We start from the raw sequence: 25174 nt of genomic DNA, 5'->3' as shown, positions 1-25174 counted from the left end.
GAATTTGATCCAGAAAAAATTATATCAAATGTCTCAGGTAGTTCTAGGTAAACCTGTTGTACAACATCCTATTGTATTCTGTTTTAGAAGCCTGAATGTACTGGAGAAAAACAATAAGTCTAGGGAAACATAAATTTATTTGTGATATATTCATACCCACACATAGTACAATTTGCTTTACTCATACTGACATACCTCCATTTTCCCTCCCTTCCTCTTTTCTTGGAATAGCCATTATCTACTTTTCCCTTCACTGTCATGAGATCCTTCTTTCCCCCCTTATTTCTAGCTTCCACATAAGGAAAAACACACAACAAAGTGTATTGTTTTGTATGATTATAATTCACCAATAAAAAAATAAAGAGCTGAGGATGTAGCTCAGCAGCAGTGTGCTTGCCTACCATTTGAGAGCTCCTAGGTTCAATCCCCAAAACCACACACACGCACATGCAAGAAACAAAGAGAAATCAAATAGAGAAGACAGATGATACATAGAAAGACATATGATAAAATGAAAGCTAGAACTATAACATTACCATATGAAAGAGAAAAAATAAAATGAAAAACGTTTGATAATTGTATCTTAGGATAATTCCAGAGTAGGTTATTAAGTATAAGTTATATTCCAGTTATCTTTGCTGCGCAATAAATTGCAAAGTCTAGAAGTTTAAAACAACCACTTTGTTCATCTTCTCTATGGGACAAGAATTTATTTGGCTGGAAGTCTCAGTCTTTTGTGTGGTTAACATTGAAAATGAGCTATGGTGAACGTTCAAGAGGATAGAACATCCAAGATGGCTCTCATACTTGCCTGATGGTTTATATAGATCATCCACTGAGGTTTTTGTGGGTTCTGTCTACTGAAGCGACCACATAAGACTGCTCCAACACAGCAGTTGTAGGACCTTTAGACTCCTTACCTGTAGACTCTGCAGATCAAAGTAGAGTGCTCCAAGAGAAGGGAGAAGATAACTTTTCATAGTTTGTATTACATTTCTTTTGTCATCAAAAAGTGAACTTTTGTGGTGTTGGTTGTTAATCATAGGCGAAGAAACAAATTTCCAAATCAGGGGTACTGTTTATACATGTTCCATGGAAGCAACTGATTATATATGTGGGTGGATTTGTGGGTTCTTTATTCCATCCGAATGAGCATTAATCAAATAGCACACTTTCTGGATTAATATATTCTTATTGAAACTGATTTTTCTGGAAATCAGAAAACCCGCATCATTTAGCTTTTCTCTTTTTCACAGGTATTCTAAGTTCTTTGTGTTTCCATGTGAATTTGAATCAAATTCTACAAAAAGCATCCTAAAGTTTGGTTACAAGTTGTGTTGAATTCATAGATCAATTTTTAGACAACTGAATTGATAATGTTGCTTTGTCTTAAAAATGAGACTATCTCTCCATTTATTTAGATCTTTAACATTGCCTCAGTCATATTCTTGTTTCAGTGCACAGTGCATATTGTCAGATTTATTCCTAAGTAATTCAGTAAATCATAATATAGTTTTAAAATTTTCAACTTTATTTATTGTTGTATATACAATTACAATTGATTTTTTACTTTGACCTCGTGGACTGCAACTTTGTTACCATATGCAACTACGCAAATAGTAGTTTTAATACCTTTTATAAAAATTTCAGGCATCAGTGCAAGATGGCGGCCTCGGCGGCGCTGTTCTCACACTTGCGGAGCGGGCTCCGACTTGGGCTGGGGCTGGGCTCGCCTCGCGGGGCTGTGCACTAGACTGGTGACGCCGCCCCCCAGAGCCCCAGACCAGGCTGCAGAGATTGGAAGCCGTGGGAGCACCAAGGCCCAGGCGCCACAGCAGCAGCCAAGCTCAGAAGGTCCCAGTTATGCCAAAAATGTTGCACTTTGGCTTGCTGGTTTGCTTGGAGTCGGTGAGACTGAGCATCATCTATATTTTCGGAAACAACCCTGTGGATGAAAATGGTGCCAAGCTTCCTGATGAGTTCGACCATGATCCAATTCTGGTACAGCAGTTGCATCGGATATGCAAATATTTCAAAGATTATAGACAGATGATCATCGAGCCCACCAGCCCCTACCTTCTTCCAGACCCTCTGCAGAAGCCATACTACCAGCCGCCCTACACACTCGTCTTGGAGCTCACTGGAGTCCTCTTGCATCCTGAGTGGTCGCTGGCTACTGACTGGAGGTTTAAGAAACGCCCGGGCATCGAGACCTTGTTCCGGCAGCTTGCACCTTTGTATGAAATCGTCATCTTTACGTCAGAGACTGGCTTGACTCCGTTTCCGCTTATCTATAGCGTGGACCCCCATGGCTTCATCTCCTAACACCTGTTCCGGGATGCCACGAGATACATGAATTGGACACCATGTTAAGGATATTTCCTGTCTGAATTGGGACCCAGCCCGAGTAGTAGTCGTGGATTGCAAAAAGGAAGCCTTCCGCCTGCAGCCCTACAATGGCATCGCCCTGTGGCCCTGGGACAGCAACTCTGATGACCTGGTCATGTTGGACCTGTCTGCCTTCCTTAATACCATCCCACTGAACCAGGTGGAGGACGTGGGACTGTGCTGGAGCACTAAGCCCTAGAGGATGATCCGTTGGAGGCTTTTAAACAGCAGCAGAGCCAGCTGGAGCAGGAGGAACAGCAGCGCCTGGCTGAGCTCTCCATGTCCAACAAGGCCCCAGTTCTCCCAGATCAAGGCTTGGACAGCCATGTGTCCAAATAAGTGCAAAAAAAAAAAAAAAAAAAAAAAAACCACAGGCCTCTCTTTGCTCTCTTTGTGATTATCAGCACTCCTCATACAAATCTGGGAGACAGAGAAAACGTGGACACTGTTAATACATTTCTACACATTAAAAAGCTCATTTTGTAATGGTTTCTCACATTCTTTGGGCATTGCTCAGATTACAATAGCCTGATCAGTTTTGTGGCCTTTTAACAACTCTTAATATCACGTCTCAGTACTTCTCCCTCTCTTTCCATTTTACAGAGAAGAAAACTCTGATTTAGGGTATCCCACTTTCCTTTTATTTAGAAGATTTACACGAAGGCAATTTTTTTTTTTGCTCCAATTTTGTCTCTAAAGTAACGTTTTTCAAAGTGCAATCCAAAGATTTCAGTAAGTCATGAAATCCATTCAGCAGGTTTGTGAGATCAAACTATATTAAGGAATAATATCAAAATGTCTCCCCCACCAATCTTTCACAAGTGCATAGTTGGGTTTTTCACTGAGTATATAATCTGTGCTATTGCAGTGGATTGAATGTCTTATCAGATACAAGAATCCGATTTTCTTCCCTCAAGTGATGTACAAAGAAATTTGAAAAAATTTAAAGCAATGCCACTCATCCTCTAACAATTTTGTTAGTTTGGCAACTAGACTTATTTTTCATAAAGACTATGCTTATTTTAGCAGATAATATATTATTGTTGTAATATAAATAAATTTTCATAAATTTTGTTAACTTTGGTAAATATCCATAGATGTTTTGAAACTGGTTTGATGGGATTATGAGAAAAGATTGTTTTCATCTTTTACTAATTATGTGTTCAGCAAAATCAAATTGTTGTCCTGATATTCAATGTAATGAAAGTGTTTGTACTATAAAAATCAGCAACTGCAGTGAATTGCAGTTTTATCATATGCCTTTCTCATGATAAAAGCCTACTGTTAAATATCTACCACATCATTTAATAATTGAATATGACACTCATAATCAAAATTTTCAGGTTCTCACAACCAAAAAGTTTGAGAACCATTGCTATGTTGCATCTTTTGATGCATCATCCCAGATTAAAAATTTAATAACTTTTACTAACAGAATATTCTCTTTTTACAAATTTCAAAATTCCTTGGTAAATTTGTAGAAACATAAGGAGGTCAAATGTTCATTTTTCATAATTTTGCTTTAAATCGATGCATGTGGGATTGATAAAGTATTGTGAAAATTAGGCCACTAAGATTATGATCCTCTAATATAAAATTTAGTGTTTAATTCTTGATGAAATAAAGACAAATGAAAAGTTTAAAACCACTATGCTTCATACAGATACACACACACAAAAAAAGGAAAACCAATTCTGTCCAATCTTCTCAGAGAATACAAAGACTATATTTTCCTCTAAGACGACAGCATGCAACCAATGCATACATCATGCCAATTGTGGTGGTGCACACCTATAATCCCAGTAACTTGGGAGGCTGAGCAGGACTGCAAGTTCAAGGTCAACCTGATAAACTTAGCAAGATCCTATTTCAAAATAAAAAAAAAAGGGCTGAAAGTGTAACTCAGTGGTAAAGCACTCCTGGGTTCAACCCCCAGTACTGTAAAATCATCATCATCATCATCATCATCAGAAAAAATTATTCATTAGAAGTTAAGTATCATGAACTTCATGAACATTAGTTTTGGTCCCACCTGTTGTCTACTAGATATATGCACTAACTACCTCTTAGAAGCTGAATGATTTTAGTCAAGTTATCTTCACTAGCTGTAAACTTGAAATAATATAACCAGTACTGTATAAATTATAGGGCTATATTAAATAGCAAATTTAAAATTAGTGTTAAAATATTTTGTATATAGAATAGTGCTATGCAAATACATTATAAAATAAAACATTTATGTGTGTAAAATTATAGGACTATAATGAAAAAGTATAAACTATGTAAATATCTTTTTAAAGAGATGTGAAGGCAATACTCCTCAAAGTTGTTTATTAATACACTATAAAAAGTATTATTTTATTAGTATAAAATTCATTTATGAGATTCAGGCTAAAGATTCTATTATTGTTTAAAATAAAGAAGAAATATTCTATTTTCTATTTTCATTAAAAACACAAAAAATTAAAAAGTACAAGAATATATGGGTTTATATAATACTATGTATTTACAAACTTTAATACAATTTTAAATTATGTACTTGTATCTATTACTACACTTTAATTGGTAGAATGAATAATCTTTTGCACTATGATATTAATCAAAGAATTAAATAAAATTACTATCAAAATGTCTTTATTGTGCATGCCAAAAGTAATTTTAAATATTTGTGTTAAAATGCACACACAGGCATAAAATTGAAAAGGTACAATGAAACTAATGCAACTGTTATCAGAAATTAGCATAGTGCTAGGAAATCATAAATTTAGATAATATCAAATTTCAAGTTGTTGAATTTTGGAATTAAACTGCTTATACTAATATATTATTATATTTTAAATGGGGATTTTGAAGTATGAAAATTACATATTTTCAGGATGCCAAATAAACATGCATTTAAAGTGGTAAGCTAAAGTTTATAACACTTTCTATAATAAAACTCATTTTTCATGGAATGACAGGGGAGGAAATTGAAATCTGCTGCTCATTTTATAGCTGAGCAAACTTCTAAGAAGTACACATATACATATATTTCATGTGATTCCCTTTGTAAATAACTTGTTTAAGACCTATGAGATTTAGCAATCTGTACCAATCAATATGCATCCTTCATGAAGGAATATATTTTAGTGTGACCCACTTAAATAATGTTAATTTTAAAACTGTTTTTATTCCCATTTTCATTGTATCTTGTTCAATTGTCTTAGCTGCTATTAAAAACCTGAAAAATGTGAAATGACATCCAAAGTATAGTTCCACATATTTATTTATTAGCCATTAATAAAATTTATTATTGGAAATCACACACACATAAGAAAATGATGCCTTAAAATAAATATCTTATGCTGTGGGTATCCTTAATTATTCAGGAAATAAATAACATTTATGTATAAATAACAAAATATATATTGAATTTCTTCGTGATCTTGATCTTTTTTGTTATCTTTCATTTTTCCATAAGAATTAATTTTATTTGAATAATTGGGAATTTCATTTATGTAGGTCAGCATAATCCTTTAATTTTTTTAATATAATAGAATTACAAATATATTAAGTGCATACATATATTATACACAATATACCTATTAAATTCATATACTATTAAAAAACACATTTGAGTACTACTTTTCACTCAAAATTTTTAGAAAAAATAACTATCTTCCTAAATCAAGCCCTTAGTGCATGTCTTTAGCATTACTGTTTTTTGGTAATATTTAAATAGAATCTTTTTAAAATAGAAAAACTATTGATGATGATGATGAAACAAGTGAACTACAACTCATTAGTCATAAAAGGTTTTTATTTCATTTGATAGAGTCAAATTTTATCTTCATTTGATTAATTAACTTGTATCTTCAGAAGTAAATCTAGCAACTGAAAAAAACAAATACTAGATTGCAGCAGAACTTGTCTCACCAGCATCCTTATTTTTATTGGAGTTTTACAGTCGTCATTATTTATACCACATTGATTGCAGCCTCTGTCCTGCCACATTATCACTGCCAGTTACTCCTACACTTCAGCTTGCTAATTAGTACACTCCACTCGATTCATTCATCTCTTCCTCACCCTCCTGTCCAATTGCTATTTTGTGGAGTGCACATTAATGATCTGCATCCATTATAGCTTATACATCATAGTATTACTTTTTGGCCTTGTTAATCATGCTGCTGAGTAAGGAGACATAAGCAAATCTATTTAAAATTATCGAACATTGATTTATCTGATTTTTCTAAATTCAAATAATAAAAAAAACTCAGTAATTGTACTTCTTAGTGTTCTTTTCAGTAATTTTCAGTGGTACAATGGAGATTGCAGTCATTATAAATAATATTTTTAAGTATAGGTTCAGATCCAAATTCCAACAATTTCAATGTATATAAATTCAGACAAATTAAGCTCTATAAATTAAAGCCTTTCTTTCAAGAATTAGACTCAATAATGACACTTCCACTGTATTTAAAATAATAATTTATTAAAGTGTTTAGTTTGGAAAGAATCAAGTTTGGATTCTATTATTTTAAAACAATTATTATAAATACTGTGAAAAAGTTCCGTATTTTTTGTTCAATAGAAAGCTTTAATTCCTTTAGCAATTAAGTGATTTTCAGAACTATTTGATAAAAGAGCTAAAGAAAATTCAGATCTTCAGTTTTCTAAGTAAGAAAACAAAAATTAATCAAATTCACCTTGTACCTGATTCCTATACCTTTATTAATGTTGTTTCAATAACAGATCTTGAGTCTCCAGGGTGTTAGGATATTGCACTTAACACGTGGAAGAATGTGTTGATTCAGAGAAATTTGCTGGGAAAGTAATGTCATAACCAAGGTTACACAATTCTTTCAGTAAAACTTTTGTTTTCCATGTTTATCAGGACAAGAACAATAGTTACCTAGAAAATAATAATAGTCACCTGGAAGGTGTTTACTCTTATTTTTCACACTACCATTTCATATAAATTAAAGAACATATACAAATATTTGAAATTTATCACTGTATTATATTTGGGTTTAGATTTGAATAAACCTGGCCTTCAGATATTAACCACATATCATAATATAAGATATATTATTTTGTTGTTCTACATTAACTAAGAAACTCTAAACAAATATCTTAGAAATAAATTTATACTTCAGTCTCTTAGAAATATTTTTCTTCTTTTGTAAGAAATGTTCAACATAGAATTATGCCTTTCATTATAAATGTGCATTGTTTCTTGCCTTGTGGACAAATAATACCTCCTAAATATACATTTAATTTGAAGAAATTAATGATGAACATTAACTGGAATTTGGTGTAATAAATATAGGTTAACCTCTAACTATGTTCCAAGATATTAATTACTTGAGGTACTAGAGTTATCTTAATGACAGTTTGTCTTCTAATAAGTATTCCAAATAAGAACTTAATGAGAAACTGTTTCAACTAAGAACAAAATTATATTACTTTTTTAATATGTATATATTTTTAGTTGGATATGAACACAATACCTTTACTTTATTTTTATGTGGTGCTGAGAATTGATCCCAGTGCTTCACATGTGCTGGAAAAGTTCTCTACCACTCAGCTACAATGCCAGTCCCTAAATTACTTTTTTTTTTAATACCTGATTTAGGACTAGAAATGCATGGAACATGGATGCACATTATACTTTATTTTAAATAGAAGTTTGAATCAATTCACAACAGCCATAGAAACTTATGTTGGTTAGATAGATGTCTGATGGGGAGTCCAGAGTCAGTGGTGTCAGAGACTGCTCTGGGCAATGAAGGATGTAGGCCAAAGTGATGTCCCCAACTCAGAAAACAGTTTCAGCAATACCAACACAAGGTCAGTGTCATGCATCCATACCCCAACCAATCTTTTCTCTGTGTTATTGTGAGGAAAAACCTGTAAGTTATTTCCTTCTGTTTGACAAAATTTCAGTATATTCTTGAAAAAGAAGAGGACTCAAGTTTCTTTTGAAATACAACCAGAATGCCTTTGTAACTTGTAAACTGAACAATTTAATGGTATTAAATATTCCATCAATGTTTACATTTTTATTTTACAAATGTTAAAGTTATGAGTTTCTTTTTTTAAAAAAATGTAATTCAAATAAGGTTTATATGTTACAATTGATTGTAAATGTTTTAAATATTTTTGTCTCATTGTAATTATCTTATTGAAGAAATTGAATTAAATTTTCTTAGAGTTTACTATCATTTGGATTTTCGCAATTATACTCTATGGTGTAATTCTCTTGTTTTGCTATCATCTATATTTCCTGGAAATTATTGGTTATGTAGGGACAATTAATCAAATTCATACCCTATTTGGAAGCCAAAGGGAGGAAAACTACCTCACAGGTGTTGTTTTTTCATAGAGAGGCACATATCATCCTGTTATATCTAATGCGATGATAGCAGTCATTGATTTTTAATACCTGAATTCATTAGAGATTACAAAATTGTGACATTGAAATTGTGAATTTAATATCTATACAGAAAGACTTTCACTCATCAAATAGTTGCATATAGTTGTTATAGGAAAGCTGGATTTATACTTGATTATTTTCTTATGTCTTAAAGAGTTTTTTTTCAATAGCATATCCCCAAAGTGTTAAATTAGGATTGTAAGATTTGCAATAACACTGCGAATGTATTCATGTAGTTGTGTATAGGTCAATATACTGCAGTTAAATTTTGTATTAATAGGCCTTACAGATACAATTTTCTGAATTCAGATTTTGAGATAGAATTCAAGACTCTAAATATTATTTAGGGAGCAATATCTCTGAAAGAAAGTAGGAGAAAAATAGAATTGGGTGGAGGAAGAAGAAATCTGCCCTATAGGTCCTCTAAACCTTGATCAACTCAATGTGAAGCTTTGAAGCAAATATTACCTGCCAGAGTTTTCTAACATGATGTCAAAGTCTCTGGTCTTCTGTAAGGTTACCACCTATAGGTACATTATACCAATTGCTCTGAAGAAAGATGTTTCCATGGCCAAACCATCTCCCTGCTGCTGAGAAAGGAACTGAAAGGGCTGGCAATTGGAAACTGGTACTCACACTCCCTAAAATTGGGCAGCAAATCTTTCTTTGGAAGATAAGGGCAATCCCAAAGCATATTATTTTAAAAGAAATTGTCACATTTGAACTGCATTTCCTTAAATCTAGATTAACTAAAATAATTTTCTGATGATAATATAATACAAGGATGCAATAATGGCAGGAAAAAGAAGAATCTTCAATATGTACTATTTTCTTTTTTCCCTGTTTTAAGTCAGGGTCTCTTTAGGTTGCCAGATTAGTCTCAAACTTTAACTATAATTTTTGCTCTAACTACAAAGCAATTCCAGTATGAGCAAAGACAAGGAATTTTGATTTATGAAATAGAAGTATTTTGGAAGTATACCTAGGCATGTCACAAAATTCACATTGTGTACATATAATATATATATTATAATTAAATAAATGGACATATTTGGGTTGTATGCTAGAAATGCAATTTTTGATAGAAATTAGTAAGCAAAGTTTTGGATAATTTGCTGACAAATATGTACTCAATCTTTTGGGGAAGCAAATTTATGTAAATAGTATATTGACTCATACAGTGAAAAAGTAGGACTTTTTTACAATAAAATATTCTAAGAATCTGGGATAAACTATGTGAAAATGGAACAAGGAGGTCAAATAAACTGCCTCAAGGAGACTCTGTCAGCCAGCCTGAAGCAATGGGGTATCTGGGCAGACAGCTGGGAAACAATGGTAGTTGACAGAACCAGCTGGCATTTAACAACCAGGAAAAGAATGGTTTATACATTGTAAGAAAAACAAACTGAAAACATTAACATGGAGAGCAAATGAAAGGCATAAAGGCTAGATATCTGGCTGCAACCTTGTTGAGTAAAGTCAGTACACATAAAATACAGGGAAAGATTACAAATTATAGAGCTTTAATTTTCACCTTTTAAACTCAGTTTAAGTAAGAAGCCTGTGGTATAAATGGTAATTATTGGCTTAAGGTAATTTTTAGTAGGAAGATAGTTGTCAGTAACTTTGTAAAAGTATTATCAAATTGGTACAAAAATGTAACTTAAAATGGAGTTTTCATGAAAATAGAGATTACCTACAATTAAATTAAATACTGATTTATAGAAATCTAGTTCGATAAAAAAATTCGTAACCACAAAACATCAACAAATATTTGTAATCTTCTTTATCTAACACAATTTTATTACAATTTGACTACTGAAAAAAACATTAGATTCTGATCTTTGCAATCTCAATATATTGCACACACACAAAAATTAGGTATTGTACATTCAAAAAGTTCAAGGTAGGTTGTCTAATTGAATAGCTCTCCTTCAAGCAATAATACAGGGACCCACAAATTCTTATGTGTTTTGAATGATTTCTTACTTTCCCATATTTGATGAATAATATTATATTCAATCATCTTGTAGTTTATATAATTGGCAGCACATGCCTAACATGATATTTGAGTATGTGTGGTACTCCACATGGAGCCAAGCAGAGGGGAAAATAAAAGGAGAATTATGTTTGAGAATGTCTCTGGGCCAAACTTGAAGTAAAGTTCATTTTTTTATTATCCACATTCTTTTACTATCTTTGACTAGAAACTAAACATTTGAGAAAACCTAACTGCATATGACTGGGAAATAACTGCATTTATGCATAGAAAAAGAAGTGATTTTGGTGATCAGCTAACAGCCTTTTTTTTCACATTTTATATATAAACATTTATTTTTTATAACAAATTATATAATGTAATATTTTTTCTCTTTTTCTTTCTTTTATTATTTTGTTTTGTTTTGTGTTTCTGGAAATTGGACTCAGGCCTCATGCATGGTAAGTAAGAGCACTCGACCAAGATATTTTGATTCTCATTAAATTTGTTAAATATACAAGGACTCTGGAAAATCATGGTTTTGTCATTCAAGTTTTAATGTTCTTAGCACATTTTTAATTGGTGTGTTCTATTGTTATTATAAACCCATCTAACTTATTTTATTCAGTGAAGATCTCTGTTTTTAAAATTCTATTATAATACATATTTAATCAAGGTAAAATACGAACTTATTTGCTATTTTTAAAATAATGAAACTGCAAGCAACATTTAATTTTCACAAAGCTCAAAAAGCTTTTGTATTAAATTGTCTATGATTCAAAAACATTATTTTATCACTGTTCTGACAATTCAAAGCCCAAGATCAAGGTTCTGACCAAATAGTTTTTGTCGTGGGCTCACTTCCTGGCTTGTGGACAACTGTTTTCTCACTGGATCCTCAGGAGGCCTTTCCTGGGTGTGTGCAAATATGGGTGAAGGGAGAGAGAGTAAGCTAAAGAGAGGTGGCATGTACCCCCTGCGTTACATTTTGAGAACACCAAATCCATCAGATTAGGTCCCACCCAAATGCAGGCTTACTGGGGGTTATGTCTTCAACATATGCATTTTGAAGACACAAATGTTTAGTCCATATAAGTTCTGAATTCATGCAATATGACTCTCTGAAATATTGAAATACTTCTAAGGATCTTTTAATGGGAAATACATCTGTACTCTATTCATATTGTGAATTACTGGAACTTTTAAAATGAGTAGAGCAAATTATTCTCTAGACAATTTCATGAAATTTAACCTAACTTTTGTAATTGTTTTAATTACATCCTAGTAATTTCATATATAAAAAAATGTGCAAGTGATTTCTTCATCTCCCTCACGTTACCAATAGAAAAGGAAAGATCTAGCTTTAAATAAAATATTCATTATAGTATATATTTATGCTTCTGCTTTTGGAAAAGTAAAGTGAAAAAGAAGAGGAAATATTGTCCTTATTGATTTTAATACTGTCATTACTAAACCTTACTTTATCATCTATGGCCTGATTTTTCTTCCTTAAAATTAGGATATCTAAAGAAGTTCATCTTGTAGAATTTGGAAGCAGAACTGTGGTTACCAGAGACTGGGAGAATAGGGGTGAGGGACAAGGAAAATCAATCATGGGTACAATATTATTGTTTGATAGGAAGATTAAGTTATGGTATTTTTTGGCACAATAGAGTGCCTATAATTAACAATGATAGATTATATATCTCAAAAGGTCAGAAGAGAGGAATTTAAATTTATTCAACATAAATAAATGATAAAATGCTAACCGATCTGAGTTAATCATTATCCATTGTATACATGAATCAGAACACCACATTACACCTCACAAACACATAAAAATACCATGTGTTTAGTCTTTCACCATTTACGTGACTTGTATGAAATGTTAACAAATAATTTAAATTTCAATGAGCTTTTGTTTCCTCATAATTAAAATAATATCTTCTCTGCCCGTTCACTGTTGGGACTAATGACACGTTAACTAACTCAGGCTGACTCCTTACTCCCTGGCGAGTGAGCAAGATCAAGGCCTCAAAGGTGGTTTCAAAAGTTAATGAAAATAAATCGGACCATCTTCAGGGATTGGTTAACAACAGTTCCCTGAACGTGATCAGCTTGTGCTTGCCAGATAGACCTATGGGACTCTCGCCTGTGTGAACACCGCCCGCCCCCCTTGCTGACCTTTAAGCTGATTGGTTCCCGCCTAGCCTTCACCCCACATAAAAGCTGTGTGACTTCCTCAATAAACGAGTTCCTGCTGTGACTGGTCTCCCTGATGTGTCTGATTGTCCTCTGTGGAGAGGGCTGGGTGACAGCAGTCAGTCGGCCCTACCTTTCCCCGTCTGGCCTTATTGGGGAGTGCTCCCTTCCCTTGTCCCTGGTTGAGAAGAGCAAGGGGGCTAAAGACCCCAACAGTTCACAGTGGCCACAATTCCTGCTTTTGCCTTTCCTTGGAATGACTAGGTTGTTAGGAAGAGATTAAAGGAAGTGTGAGGATATATTTCTGCCTTCCATCTCACCCCACACCTTCTTAGGACTTTAATTTTCTCCTCAGAAGGGTAACACTCCACCTCGACCTTCTTAATATGTTAACATGAGAAAATAATCAACAGAGGCTGCAATTGTCATTCATTGACAGATGTATCATTGGAGATGCAACTATGATTACCTGTTGGTTGTAATAATAAAGTTGTTAGTAGCAAATGAAATGGCATATGTGAAAACAGTGTATAAATGAAATGGACTTGTAAATAATGGATGTTATTATAACATACAAGATAATGATATATTACATGATGATATTTATATATTTTATGTACATATATAATATACATCATATACCACTAATACATTATACATAAAGCATATTATCTACTACTAACATTGTAACTTATATTGTTTGATATGCATGTAATATATCATCATGTATTATTTATCATACATAACAGTTATATTTTTGTACTGTACTAAATAATAAAATAGCATTAAAAGATGAAAAATCAAAGGAATAAATACATTTCTGTAAAAATTTTCTAGAGTTCAATGGATGCCTATTCCTTAATTGAGTTTGGTTATGATATATTAGAGTTTGGTCAGTGTGATTTTGTTTGAATCTACATTTTGAGGCTCAGAGAGTATGTAAATATGTCTCTATATTATTTGACAACTTGTCAAATATAAAGCTTCCCAAGCCTATCTATAGATCATGGTGTATAATTAGCTAATTCCATAAAGACATTTATTTAAACTCCCTAGTTCAAGATAGTTATGGTGTCAGTTATTAAGAACTTATTAGTTTTCATCTTCAAAGTTATATTTTCTGCACACATCCTGTTATTGATACATTCAAAGTTATGACATTTTCCTGAACTTCCTTAGGTATATGGATTGTTTTCCTATACATCATGGTCTCTATGAAGTAATTTTTAAGAGATTTATATTACTATTGATATTAAAACAACTTATAGTTAATTTACAGAATGAAGAATAATAGGAAGATTTAAACAATCTTTTATTTATACAACACTTACTATTAGTAATAAATACTACCTAAAAATATTTATGGGTGGGTGAAGTACAACAAAATAAATATATAACTTGAAGTTAAAGTATTTGATGATTACATAATGTGACTTGAATTAAATGAAAATTTAAAATGAACTTATACTATGTATTTTATTTTAATAAATTTAAATATTTTACCAGGAGCAAATATGAGAAGATGCCTATAAAAAATGTAAAGGTGAAATTTATACTCTCCTTTGTTCAACAAATAAATTAATATTCTTTTCATTGGAAGAGAAATCCAATTTTTCTTTAAATCACAAAAAAAGTAGTTACCTAAGTATTGTTTTCTAAACAAATAGCTGCTATAGTTGTGGGATGATCCTTAAGGTAATAAACAAAAAGTCCTTTTCAGTTCTGTACACATGAACTTGGCACTTAAACTTATAATTTTAAAATAAACTCTACTAGCTATGAATATGTAGAGCTATGGTAGCTCTTTACAGGTTGGATATGTTTTATATTAAATTTAATGTTCAATGTTTTAACTAAGCAATTCACATTTTTAACCATTGCCAGATATATTATAAAGAAGATCAAGAAAGTCTCGTTATAGTGTAGTAACTTAGGAAAACTTTCAAATGAAAAATAACAAAATCAGAAGATATTTTAAGTTAAATATTAACAGACACATTTGTTTTTCTTTACCAGTTAGTTTGCATAGTTTCTTTTTTTAATCGAATACTTTTTCTAGTCAATGGGGAATATTTTCTCCTTAGTTCATGAAATAAACTCAATACTTTTACCTGAACTATTAAAGATACTGCATATTCACTCCCTATTCCAAACTTATTCAATCACTGTATGCCTATGTACCTCTCCTGTCATGCTTGGGCTATAAAACCACTTATAAATTTATAAGAATTACATGGAAATTATTTTAATATATGGAAAGAGTGTATTTTCCTTAGTCTAGTTTATGTTGAGTCTTATCTATTCACATATCCAGAAAAGTGTGTAAGCTAATCTTAAATGGAGAGAATATCCACAGACAAATGGGTTTATATAGTTTGCTCCAATACATTATTTGAAAATTAAATTTCTTTTAAAAAGATGATATACTTCATGTCTTCTATATTGCAACATTCTTCTAAAACCAGTTCAGTTTGACTGATGCAGCTGGGCCTGCCCTTCAGTAATCTGATTGGATTTCAGATCTCAATTCTAGTTGAGACAGTGCTGAATAAGATCTCATTTTATGACAGTGCTGATAAAATTCTTTCAAACTTCCTCATCACTGATTTTAGTTCTGTTTCATGTAGATAAAAATTGTACAGACAATATGTGATCATCTGTCTGAAGTGAAGACCTGTCATTTTCTGGAAATTCCTTTTGGAAGATACTTTGTGTTGAAGGTGAAAGTTGTATTCAAACACCAACGTTGGGTCTGCTGGCTACCCCTCCTGCAATGTGCACATTTCATTTCCAACATCTCTACTGCCGAGTACCAGCATCACATTTTCCTTTCCCACCCATGGGTTACTGCAGCCTTATTTGCTCTATATTTGAACCTGAATATCCAGATTTAACATAAGTAAAATAATGCTTGTTTCAAATTTATTTTTAACCTTATTTTCATTTTGATCCTAAATGTTTTAAATATCATATAAAATAGAAAATCACTGATTAACAAATATTAGCATAACTCTGAAATATTTTAATGCTTATTGAACATATGTAACATTGAAGTAATATAATTGCCTTTTTTCAATATATTATATATTAAAAATATTTTAAATCAGTTACAAGAGCAAACATTTTTTTATGAGAGAAACACAGCAAATTATGTAATCCCAGTAGTATGAAGGATGTGTAGCCTTGATAAGAGCAGCCAACCCTTATATTTATGAAATGTTATTTACAGTTTGAAATGGATAATTTATTTGAAAAGCTGTTTTTATACATTTTCACCATAACCATCACATCACACTTATGAATGCTACCGTTGCACATAAAGACATTACTTAGCAATTTAAACTGGACCCTTGTTTCATATGTACATTCTGTAACTAGCTACTTGCTCTTCATAATACTCTGTGTAAAGCACTACAAAAGCGGAAAAAAACAAAATGGAGATATTCTATTGATATTATTCCTTTAAAAATAAGTTGCATTCCATTAGCATCTAGGATAAAGAGAAAGTATAATTCCTGTAGTTATCTTTTGAAAAGATAGAGAAGAAGCACTTATCTACCAGCTTTAGTTCACATAGTTTGAAGATTATGCCAGGAAAAAACTAACTTTCCTGCATCTACCAGATTGCTAACACCTTCAAGCCTGGTGGACCCCCAAGGCTCCAAGAAAGCCCTGTGGCAGAAAACTGAAATTTGTGAACAACAATTGAGGTGAGATGCTATCCGCTTTAGTTCTTGTTCATATAGGACTTTCCAGTGTCTAAAACTTAAAGTCATTGCTGATTAAGAGAATGTGCTATCAGGTAGCCAAAAATATTGACCACATTTCATTCTACTCATCACTCATATCCTTTCAGGTCCCAATAAATCTACTCTGTAGGATATTTAGAAATATTGGTCAGGCCCAACCTTTATAAAATTCTTTTTTTTTTTAGGAAGGCTGTTAAAACAAATAGTATTTCTTCTGGAACCTGTCTTGTCATCTCCCTTCTTCACTCCTGTCATTATCGAATACTGGAGTTTATTTAGGATGCTGACCTTGTGGATTGATCGTGACAGTCCATCCTGAAAGGCCCAAGTCTTTGTTTTCACTGCTTTTGCTGCCAGGTATTTTGATATCTACCAATCCAAGGTTATCACAGACTATGAAACAGGGAATGCCATAGTGGACCTCCTGAGTTTAAGACATAGCTGCCCTTTTACTCTCGTCTCATGTAGAAACTCTGTCTTCAAAACAATCACAATTAAATTCATTTTCTACTTTGATACTCACTGAACCATTGGACCACTGGTCTACCAACAGGGAAAATCTCAAAGTTAGTAGGTGGCAGGGTTGCTGGTATAGAGGTTTATTCTCAGTCTTATTACAGTTTCTCTCTGATGCTGTGGTGGGAACTTAATTCCATGGACATTCAGCATGTTAATCTATTTCCTATTCAGCAGAATTGGACAACATGGTATCAATAAAATAAAATTATTGTGAGAGTCTACGGAGCAACATGATCAAGACCCCTGGGACTATGTTGTTTCAGCAAAAGGGGGGCAGTCACCATAGTTACAAAGCAAAGGTGGCAAGTGTGTACTGCAGTTCTTGCCACATAAAAGTGATTTTGTATTTTTATCCTCACTAATGATGGGGATTGAAAATAACACATATGCCCTTTCAGTAGCCGCATGTTTAGTGTCACAGGATTTGTTGATCTGATTCACTAAAAATAGAGCGTGGGCACAAGTTTAAGAAAGTATATATCATCTGATGTAATTCACTGGATTTGTGCAGGGAAAACACAAGTGCATCAGTTCTCATTAGTCTTTGAAAGAGTGGTAGACTGTGTAATTCCAGTAGTGATGTAATACTCTTTCTGATTTATAATCTTGAGTAAGATCAGAGAAGTAGTCACAGGAGCTTCATCTTAACCTTTCCTACAGAAAGCAGACTGTAAATAAAACAGTCATTGTGTGAACTCGGCCAGTTCTAACTATCTTATTTCAATATAGGATCAACAAAATAACCAGGTGTAGTAGTATGAACCCAGCAGACTCACTGCAATAGACTTGGGGAGGATTTAACCTCCCTTAGCTTGCTTTTTAATAAGGGACCATGTAGGATTATTGAGTCACAACTGATGCTTCATGTAACGGCCCTCAACATGTCTGAATATTGCCTTTCTTCTAGTGTACGTTTACTGTAGTAAGAGGATGAAAGTTTTTTTTTTTTTCTTTTAAACAGTGGTTTATCTATTGCATGTATTTGGGGCCCTATTACATTCTTTCTCAGGGAGACTCAGTTAAATCTGTATTATCTGCGAAAATGTGATTTAAGATTCCAGAAACTGGTGCAATAGGAACTGATTTCTTCGTATTTGGTTGTCCATCTACGGTATAAGCATGCAGTGTTTCTGAGATACAGTTGGTATGAGTCACATAATAAAAAAAATTTATCCTTTTAATGTGTATAATTTACTGATTTCAGTTTATTTACAAATTTTTGAAATCATCACAACTCTCATTTCAAAATTATTTTATACTTCCAAAAAAAATTCTGTACCCCTTAGTAAACACTACCATTTTTTTTTCTCCTTGTTTCATGGCAATCAGTAATCTACTTTTTATTTCTGTGGATCCGTGTATTTCTCATAAGTATAAAAATACAATGTGGCTTTTTATGATCATCTTCTTTCATTTAGTATATTGTTTCTAGTGTTCATCCAAGGTTTGGCACATATCCTTCTTTATTCCTTTAATATCAAATCATTTTTCCTTATATAGGTATGCCACCATGGAAATCAGAATAAAGCAGAAGATCATAGACTCAGGAAGAGTCTAGTTTAATGGAGAAAGAATGTGTTTTTCAAAAACTTGTACAAGAAAAAACAGAAAATCTATATAAAATAAAAAAAATACTTTTGTCTAGATTCAAACAGATTTATTTCCACTAAAGAAAAATAGAAGAAATTGTACCATAGCTTGTATTTGTGCACACAGAGAAATATAATTTTGAAATAATAGACATAAACATAAATTAGTAAAGAAAATAAAATATGTATACCAAAAACTCAAGATTAAAAATTAGTTTTAATTTGGAAAAAAATATGATAAGGCAGCAGAGGGCAAACGTGTATTATTATTTCATCTTGTATATCTGTTAAATTTTTTTATTATAAAATAAATTTTATTTTTAATAATTTGCTTTGCCTTAATATCTACTATGTCTGTTATTAATACCTCAGTTTCTTGTATTTGTTTTTTGAGCATCATACCTAAATCTTTCAATTTCCTTCCCCATCCTTGATTTGACATATTTCTATTGTGATAGCATGGAATTCTATTATTTAAGCATGGAAAAATGGATCATACAAGGTTCCTTTAATTATAGCATCTGAAAATATTCTATAATTGAAGTTTGTATTTCCTCATTTTTACAAAGCAGAAAGAACAATAACATTGAAATCATAAATTAATGGGTTAGAAAACTGAAATATTAGAATTAATAAATCTAACAAACTCTTGAAAAGGTTAATTTATTTTTTGTTTTCAATAGAACCATAAAACAAATGCATTTGTCAAATTTGAGCTAGTAAAAATTATTAAAATATGTATCAGAAAATGAAAAACTTAAGAGATCACTATGTAACAATATTCTCAAGGGGATTTGAAACTCGAATGTAATAAAGGGTTTAATTTGCTTTTCCCTTTCACCTAAGACTTTAAAAAATAAAAGTCTTTTCAAGTCTCAGCTGAAAAACATTTATGGTTTTTTCCTTTTATTAACTATTTCTGGTATTATTGCTTTATTACCAGATGCTGTGTGTTATTTCTCAATTATGAAACTGTGTGTGTGTGTGTGTGTGTGTGTGTGTGTGTTTACAATTTCCTTAAATATTGAATAGGTATATGGCTCATTACTGCAGGGTAAAAGTTGATATACCGTATGTAGCTTATTGCTTTTGATTTTCATTATCTTTTTTGGTTTTGTTATTTAATTGACCTTTCTAGGCTAGAAAGGATTGTGTTCAGTTTCTTATTATTTTTATTTCTGTGTTTCTTTTATTTTTCCTTACATCTGAAGTTTGTGTAATTAAGTATAAGGAAACAAATATTATATTTCCCTTATGAATTATGACCTTATTAATATAAAATGTTACCTTTTTAGGCTTCATGCTTAAGCATCTGAGTTTTATTTCCTGACATAATGACTTGATCCCTTTTAGAGCCCATTCCTCCAAGGGTCTCAGGTTTCTGCATGCCTAGCAAACAATCCTCCCTCAGCTTCCCACCTCTTATATTTCCCCCCAGAATTGTGAGAAGTGAACCCAGGCATTCTCGATTACTGAGCTGCATCATCCCCAGACCTTTTCATTTTTTAATTTGAGACAATGGTCTCATGAAGTTTCTGAGGCTAGCTACCAATCTGCAAGGCTTCTGCCTCAGTCTCCCAAATCCCTGGAATTACAGGTGAGTCCCAGCATTTCCAGTTGGACTAACTTTTCAAGGATGTATGCTGTAAAATCTAAAACTGAAGCCCTATATTATGTGTTGCTTTGACATCTGGGGAAGAGGAAGGCTTTGAATGCTTTCTTTTCCCATTCTGCTCTCACAATAGAGCTTCTCTAGCCAAACAATCTTCCATAACGTGTGATTTTGTACAGGCCCTGCTTATCAGAAAATCGTTGTGTTCAGTACCTTTCCAGCACACAAAATTTTTCCAACAAGCCAATCACAATTTCCCATAGAAAATAGGGGTCCTCGTACTCTCTTGATATTACAAAGGTAGTCGCCCATAGCTTCTGTTTGTTTGCTATATTCCCAATAGCAACCACTCCCTGGTCCTGCAAGTCAATCCAGAAGTTATGAGTAAACGTGATTAGTAAATTGCTGTCAATCTCATCTGTTGGTTATTGTCTGTTTGGCTATCCCTTCATCCCTAGAGCAGAAATTCTTCTTTCACCAATGGGGTGAGTATGAGGCAATTAAAACCGTGTGTTTGTACAGTAAATAGCTTTGAATGATAGAGAATGTGTCTGTTTTTAGAGCAAAGGGTTGATTTGTTTACTGTCTAGTATAATGAATGTGTCTCTTTCCAAAGCAAATGTCAGGCAGGTTTGTTTGCAACTCATTTTAAAAGTGTCAGTTTCCTAAATTCAGAATTTCTAAGCTGTGAATCACATCCATTTCATGGTCAGCATTCACCTGCTTACCCTACCAAGCTTCTTGTGGGACTTGAGAAGCAAGGAGGAATAGATGTAAACATTAATTGTCTGCTGGCATGAGTGAAAAAGCTCTTTGTCTCTAATCTGAGAGTGTCCTCTGTCAACAGGAATGAAATCTGGTAAGATAATTTGTTAACTTTCAAGTAGGGTAAAAATCTCAGGTCCTTCATACTTACTAATAATCTTGCTTTCTTAATTCACATTTGCTGGTATACTTTTCCACCTTACTTTCTTTTAACTTTTCTTAATAACTTTGTTTTGCTGCTTGTTTATCTTTTACATAGCTTTGAGTTGCATTTTCCTTTGTGACATTTAAAAAGTACAATAATAGCCAGGCGAAGTGACCCTTGACTCTAATCCCAGCAACTCAGGAGGCTGAGGCAGGAGGATTGCAAGTCTGAGGTAAGCCTCTGTCAGTAATTTAGTGAGACCCTGTCTCAAAATAAAAAATAAAAAAGGATTGCAGATATAGCTTCATGATACAGTACACATGGGTTCAATTTCCAGTACCACAAAAATGTATTACAACAGTAAATTATATATATTTATATATTTGAATGTGATTGCTACTTTTGGGCTAAGTTTTATATCATATTTACTGTACTGATCATTATAATTACTGGTTTTTCTATCTGGTTTGTTGGTTTTTTTAAAAAATAACTCTTTTATTGTTACTTTTCATTATTTTCCATTACATTTTCGAATAATTTTCTATGTAATTATGCCTTTTTTATATTTTGTTGTGATCTATATTTTTGTTTTCTCTTTATTGGCATTAAATGCTGATTATTTGTAGTTTCTTCCATTTATTTCCTTGGAATTTATTTATTCATTTTTTTGAGACAGGGTCTTGCTATATTGTCCAGGATGGTCTGGAACTTGTGAGCTAGAGTGGACTCTCCTGTCTCATACTCCCAAGTAACTAAGGTTATAGGTGTGTGCCACCACACCCTTCTATTTCCTTAGAATTTATTGATGAGCTTCTTTAAATTTGCCCTTCACTCCTACAATATATTTAGTTGTTCTATTTCTACTTGGTCTGAGTGTATAATGTTAACACACTCTTCTCTTGTTTTTATTGATGGATATTAATTATACAGAATAATATGTTTGTGGCCTATTTGTATATGCATTTAACAGATTTTGAGTATTTTCACCTCTCATTATCCAACCTCCCTGATCCCCTTTATCTTTTCTAATAACCTCCCTCCCCTTCTACTTTCATGCTGCTGTAAATTTTTCCCCTAGATTTCACATGTAAGAGAAAAAAGTGCTACTTGTCTTTTGGGGTCTGGCTTTGGATTTTTTCACTTAACATAATCATCACCAGTTCCATCCATTTTCCTGAAAATGACATGATTTTATTGTTCCACAACTGAATAATACTTCATTTTGTGTATATATCATATTTTCATTATTCTTTCATCTGTTGACTGGCACCTAGGCTGACTCCCTAACTTGGCTATTGTGAATTATGCTGCAGTGGGTGTACACATATCTTTAAGGTATGCTGACTTTATTTCCTTAGGATATGTACCCAGGAATAGAATAGATGGATCATAAAGTAGTTCTATTTTTAGTTTTGGAAAGAGCTTTGGTACTGATTCCCATAGTGATTATACTAATTTATATTCCTACAAACTGGTGAATAAAGGTTACTTTCCCTCATACTCTTACCGAAATTTGTTGTTTTTGTATTATTGATGATAGCCATTCTGAAAGGGGTGAATTGAATCTCAGTGTAGTCATGATTTGCATTTTCCTGATGGCCAAAGATGTTGAACATTTTTTTTCATATAAATATTGACCTCTTTCTTTGTCTTAGCATGATTAAATGTATTGAATAATTTCATCAGAATATATGCAAAGACCTATCAGTCACATAATATTTAGATGAAATTCTTCTACTAGTAGGTTTCTCTGAAAAGTTCTTGTGTATGATTAGCTCCACATTTTTGTGCATTTATAATCATTGTACTTGATATTTGATGGACTTGATATTTGAAGGATAACTTGACTCCATACAAAACTGTGGTTTATAATATATTTCCTTGAGATTTTTGAAAATATAAGTACAGGTAGTCTCATTTATATGCCATTGTTGAGTAGTTTGGACAAAACTGATTGTTTTTTTATTTCAATTTTTAAAATTTTTTCCTTGGATTCAAGACATATAATTAGCATATGTCTCATAGTTTGTCATTGTGATCATAGTTTTTTAGGACATGATGAGCCCATTTCATTGGTTCAAGGGTCATTTTTTTCCTGAAAATTTTCTTAGGTTATCATATAAATATCATTTCTATCCTATTATTTTTCTTTTCTAGAGGTGTTAACTATATGTATGTTGGAGAAATTTTCCCCATTCAAAAAACAAAATATGACTCTAATAATTTTTCTCTCCACAATTTGTTTTTACATCTTCCTGATTTTATTCATTTGAATCTTTATTCTTTTTATTCTGCAAAAGAAATATGTCATAGTGTGTATCTTCATTATGATTGCTTTTTAATGAATACTTTATAATGTGGAATACCTTGATCTTTTGTTTACTTAGTATATTTTTTTATTTTTTTAATTTGTTCTAATTAGTTATACATGGCAGCAGAATGCATTTTGACTGATTGTACACAAATGGAGCACAACTTTTCATTTCTCTGGTTGAACATGATGCAGAGTCACACCTTTATGCAATCATACATGTACATAGGGTAATAATGTCTGTCTCATTCCATTATCTTTCAGAGAAAGCATTTGACCTTTCATTTTTTAGGATTGGCTTATTTTGCTTAGCCTGATATTCTCCAACTCCATCCATTTACCATAAATGCCATACTTTCATTCTTTTTTAAATCTGAGTAATATTCCATTGTGTATATATACCACAGTTTCTTTATCCATTCAACTCCTGAAGGGCAACTAGGTTGGTTCTACAGATTTAGCTACTGTGAATTGATCTATGAACACTGATGTGACTACATCATAATTGTATGCTGATTTTAAGTCCTTTGGGTATAGACTGAGGAGTGGGATAGTATCTTTTTATAGATATCATTCATTGTTTTCCCCTTACATGAAATGCCATTGTTTCCTTCATCAAATATGAATGTATATGAATGTATATAATGTATATGAATGTATATAATGATATACATTTTAATCAATAAATTAATAACTTTTTGGAGAAGGAGGGCTTAGTCCTTTCTGATTTTCTGATTCTTTTTAGTGTCTCCATTCAAGGTCCTTAATTTTCACTTTTTCTTTCTTTACTTCCTCTATGGTCTCCAGAAGGTGCCACTTCTCAGGAAACCATTTCCTTCATTTCTAGATGCAGGTCCTTCTTAACATTACTTTTCATTTCCACAGCAACCAGTGTTTTAAAACCACCAGATCTTAGATTATTCTCAGCATTTTCCCACTTGGGGAAATTTTGAGAGAGTTTTTATGTGTGTTCTGCCCTTACCTGCCCCACGTATCCTCATTTTCGTTTCCATGAAATTTACAACTGCTCTTTGAGGCAACATGTTATTGTATGGCTCTACTCATTTAGAATACTTCATTACATATGAATTTCAGTTAATACTGATTTCTAACTCTCTTTAAATGGTACATATGGAAAATGATGGTTTATTGTCTCTCCTTTATAATGTGTTTAATATCTGTAAGATATGTGCAAAGACTAAGATTTACCAAGACTTCCTCCTTTCTTTATACTATTTTGCTTCTAAAAATATAGGTTAACTGAATTAATTTATGAGTTTCAAGAAGACAATTCTAATGAAATGATTATTATGGGAGAAATTATGAAAAACATTGTGTTCATATAGATCATAGAAAAGTAAATTTTAATTTCACAATATAGGAACATAATAAAACTAAGAAATGGCATGACTATGTATGTCAAGCAGAAAAAAATATAAACGTGTCAATATAGGTTTATGTGTTAGTAGATAAGATACAAAATCTATATGTACATTTG

General features: G+C 32.4%; 1 pseudogene; it reads left to right on the top strand.

Moving 5' to 3' along the window:
• Nucleotides 1–1663: 1663 nt before the first annotated feature.
• On the top strand, nucleotides 1664–2727 carry LOC124989272 (mitochondrial import inner membrane translocase subunit TIM50-like; annotated as a pseudogene).
• The last annotated feature ends 22447 nt before the right edge of the window (nucleotides 2728–25174 follow it).

Source organism: Sciurus carolinensis, chromosome 7 (assembly GCF_902686445.1).
Source record: "Sciurus carolinensis chromosome 7, mSciCar1.2, whole genome shotgun sequence".
In the NCBI taxonomy this organism is placed as follows: Eukaryota; Metazoa; Chordata; class Mammalia; order Rodentia; family Sciuridae; genus Sciurus; species Sciurus carolinensis.
The sequence above is the reverse complement of the archived record's forward strand: the minus strand, read 5'-3'. Positions and strand labels throughout refer to the sequence as shown.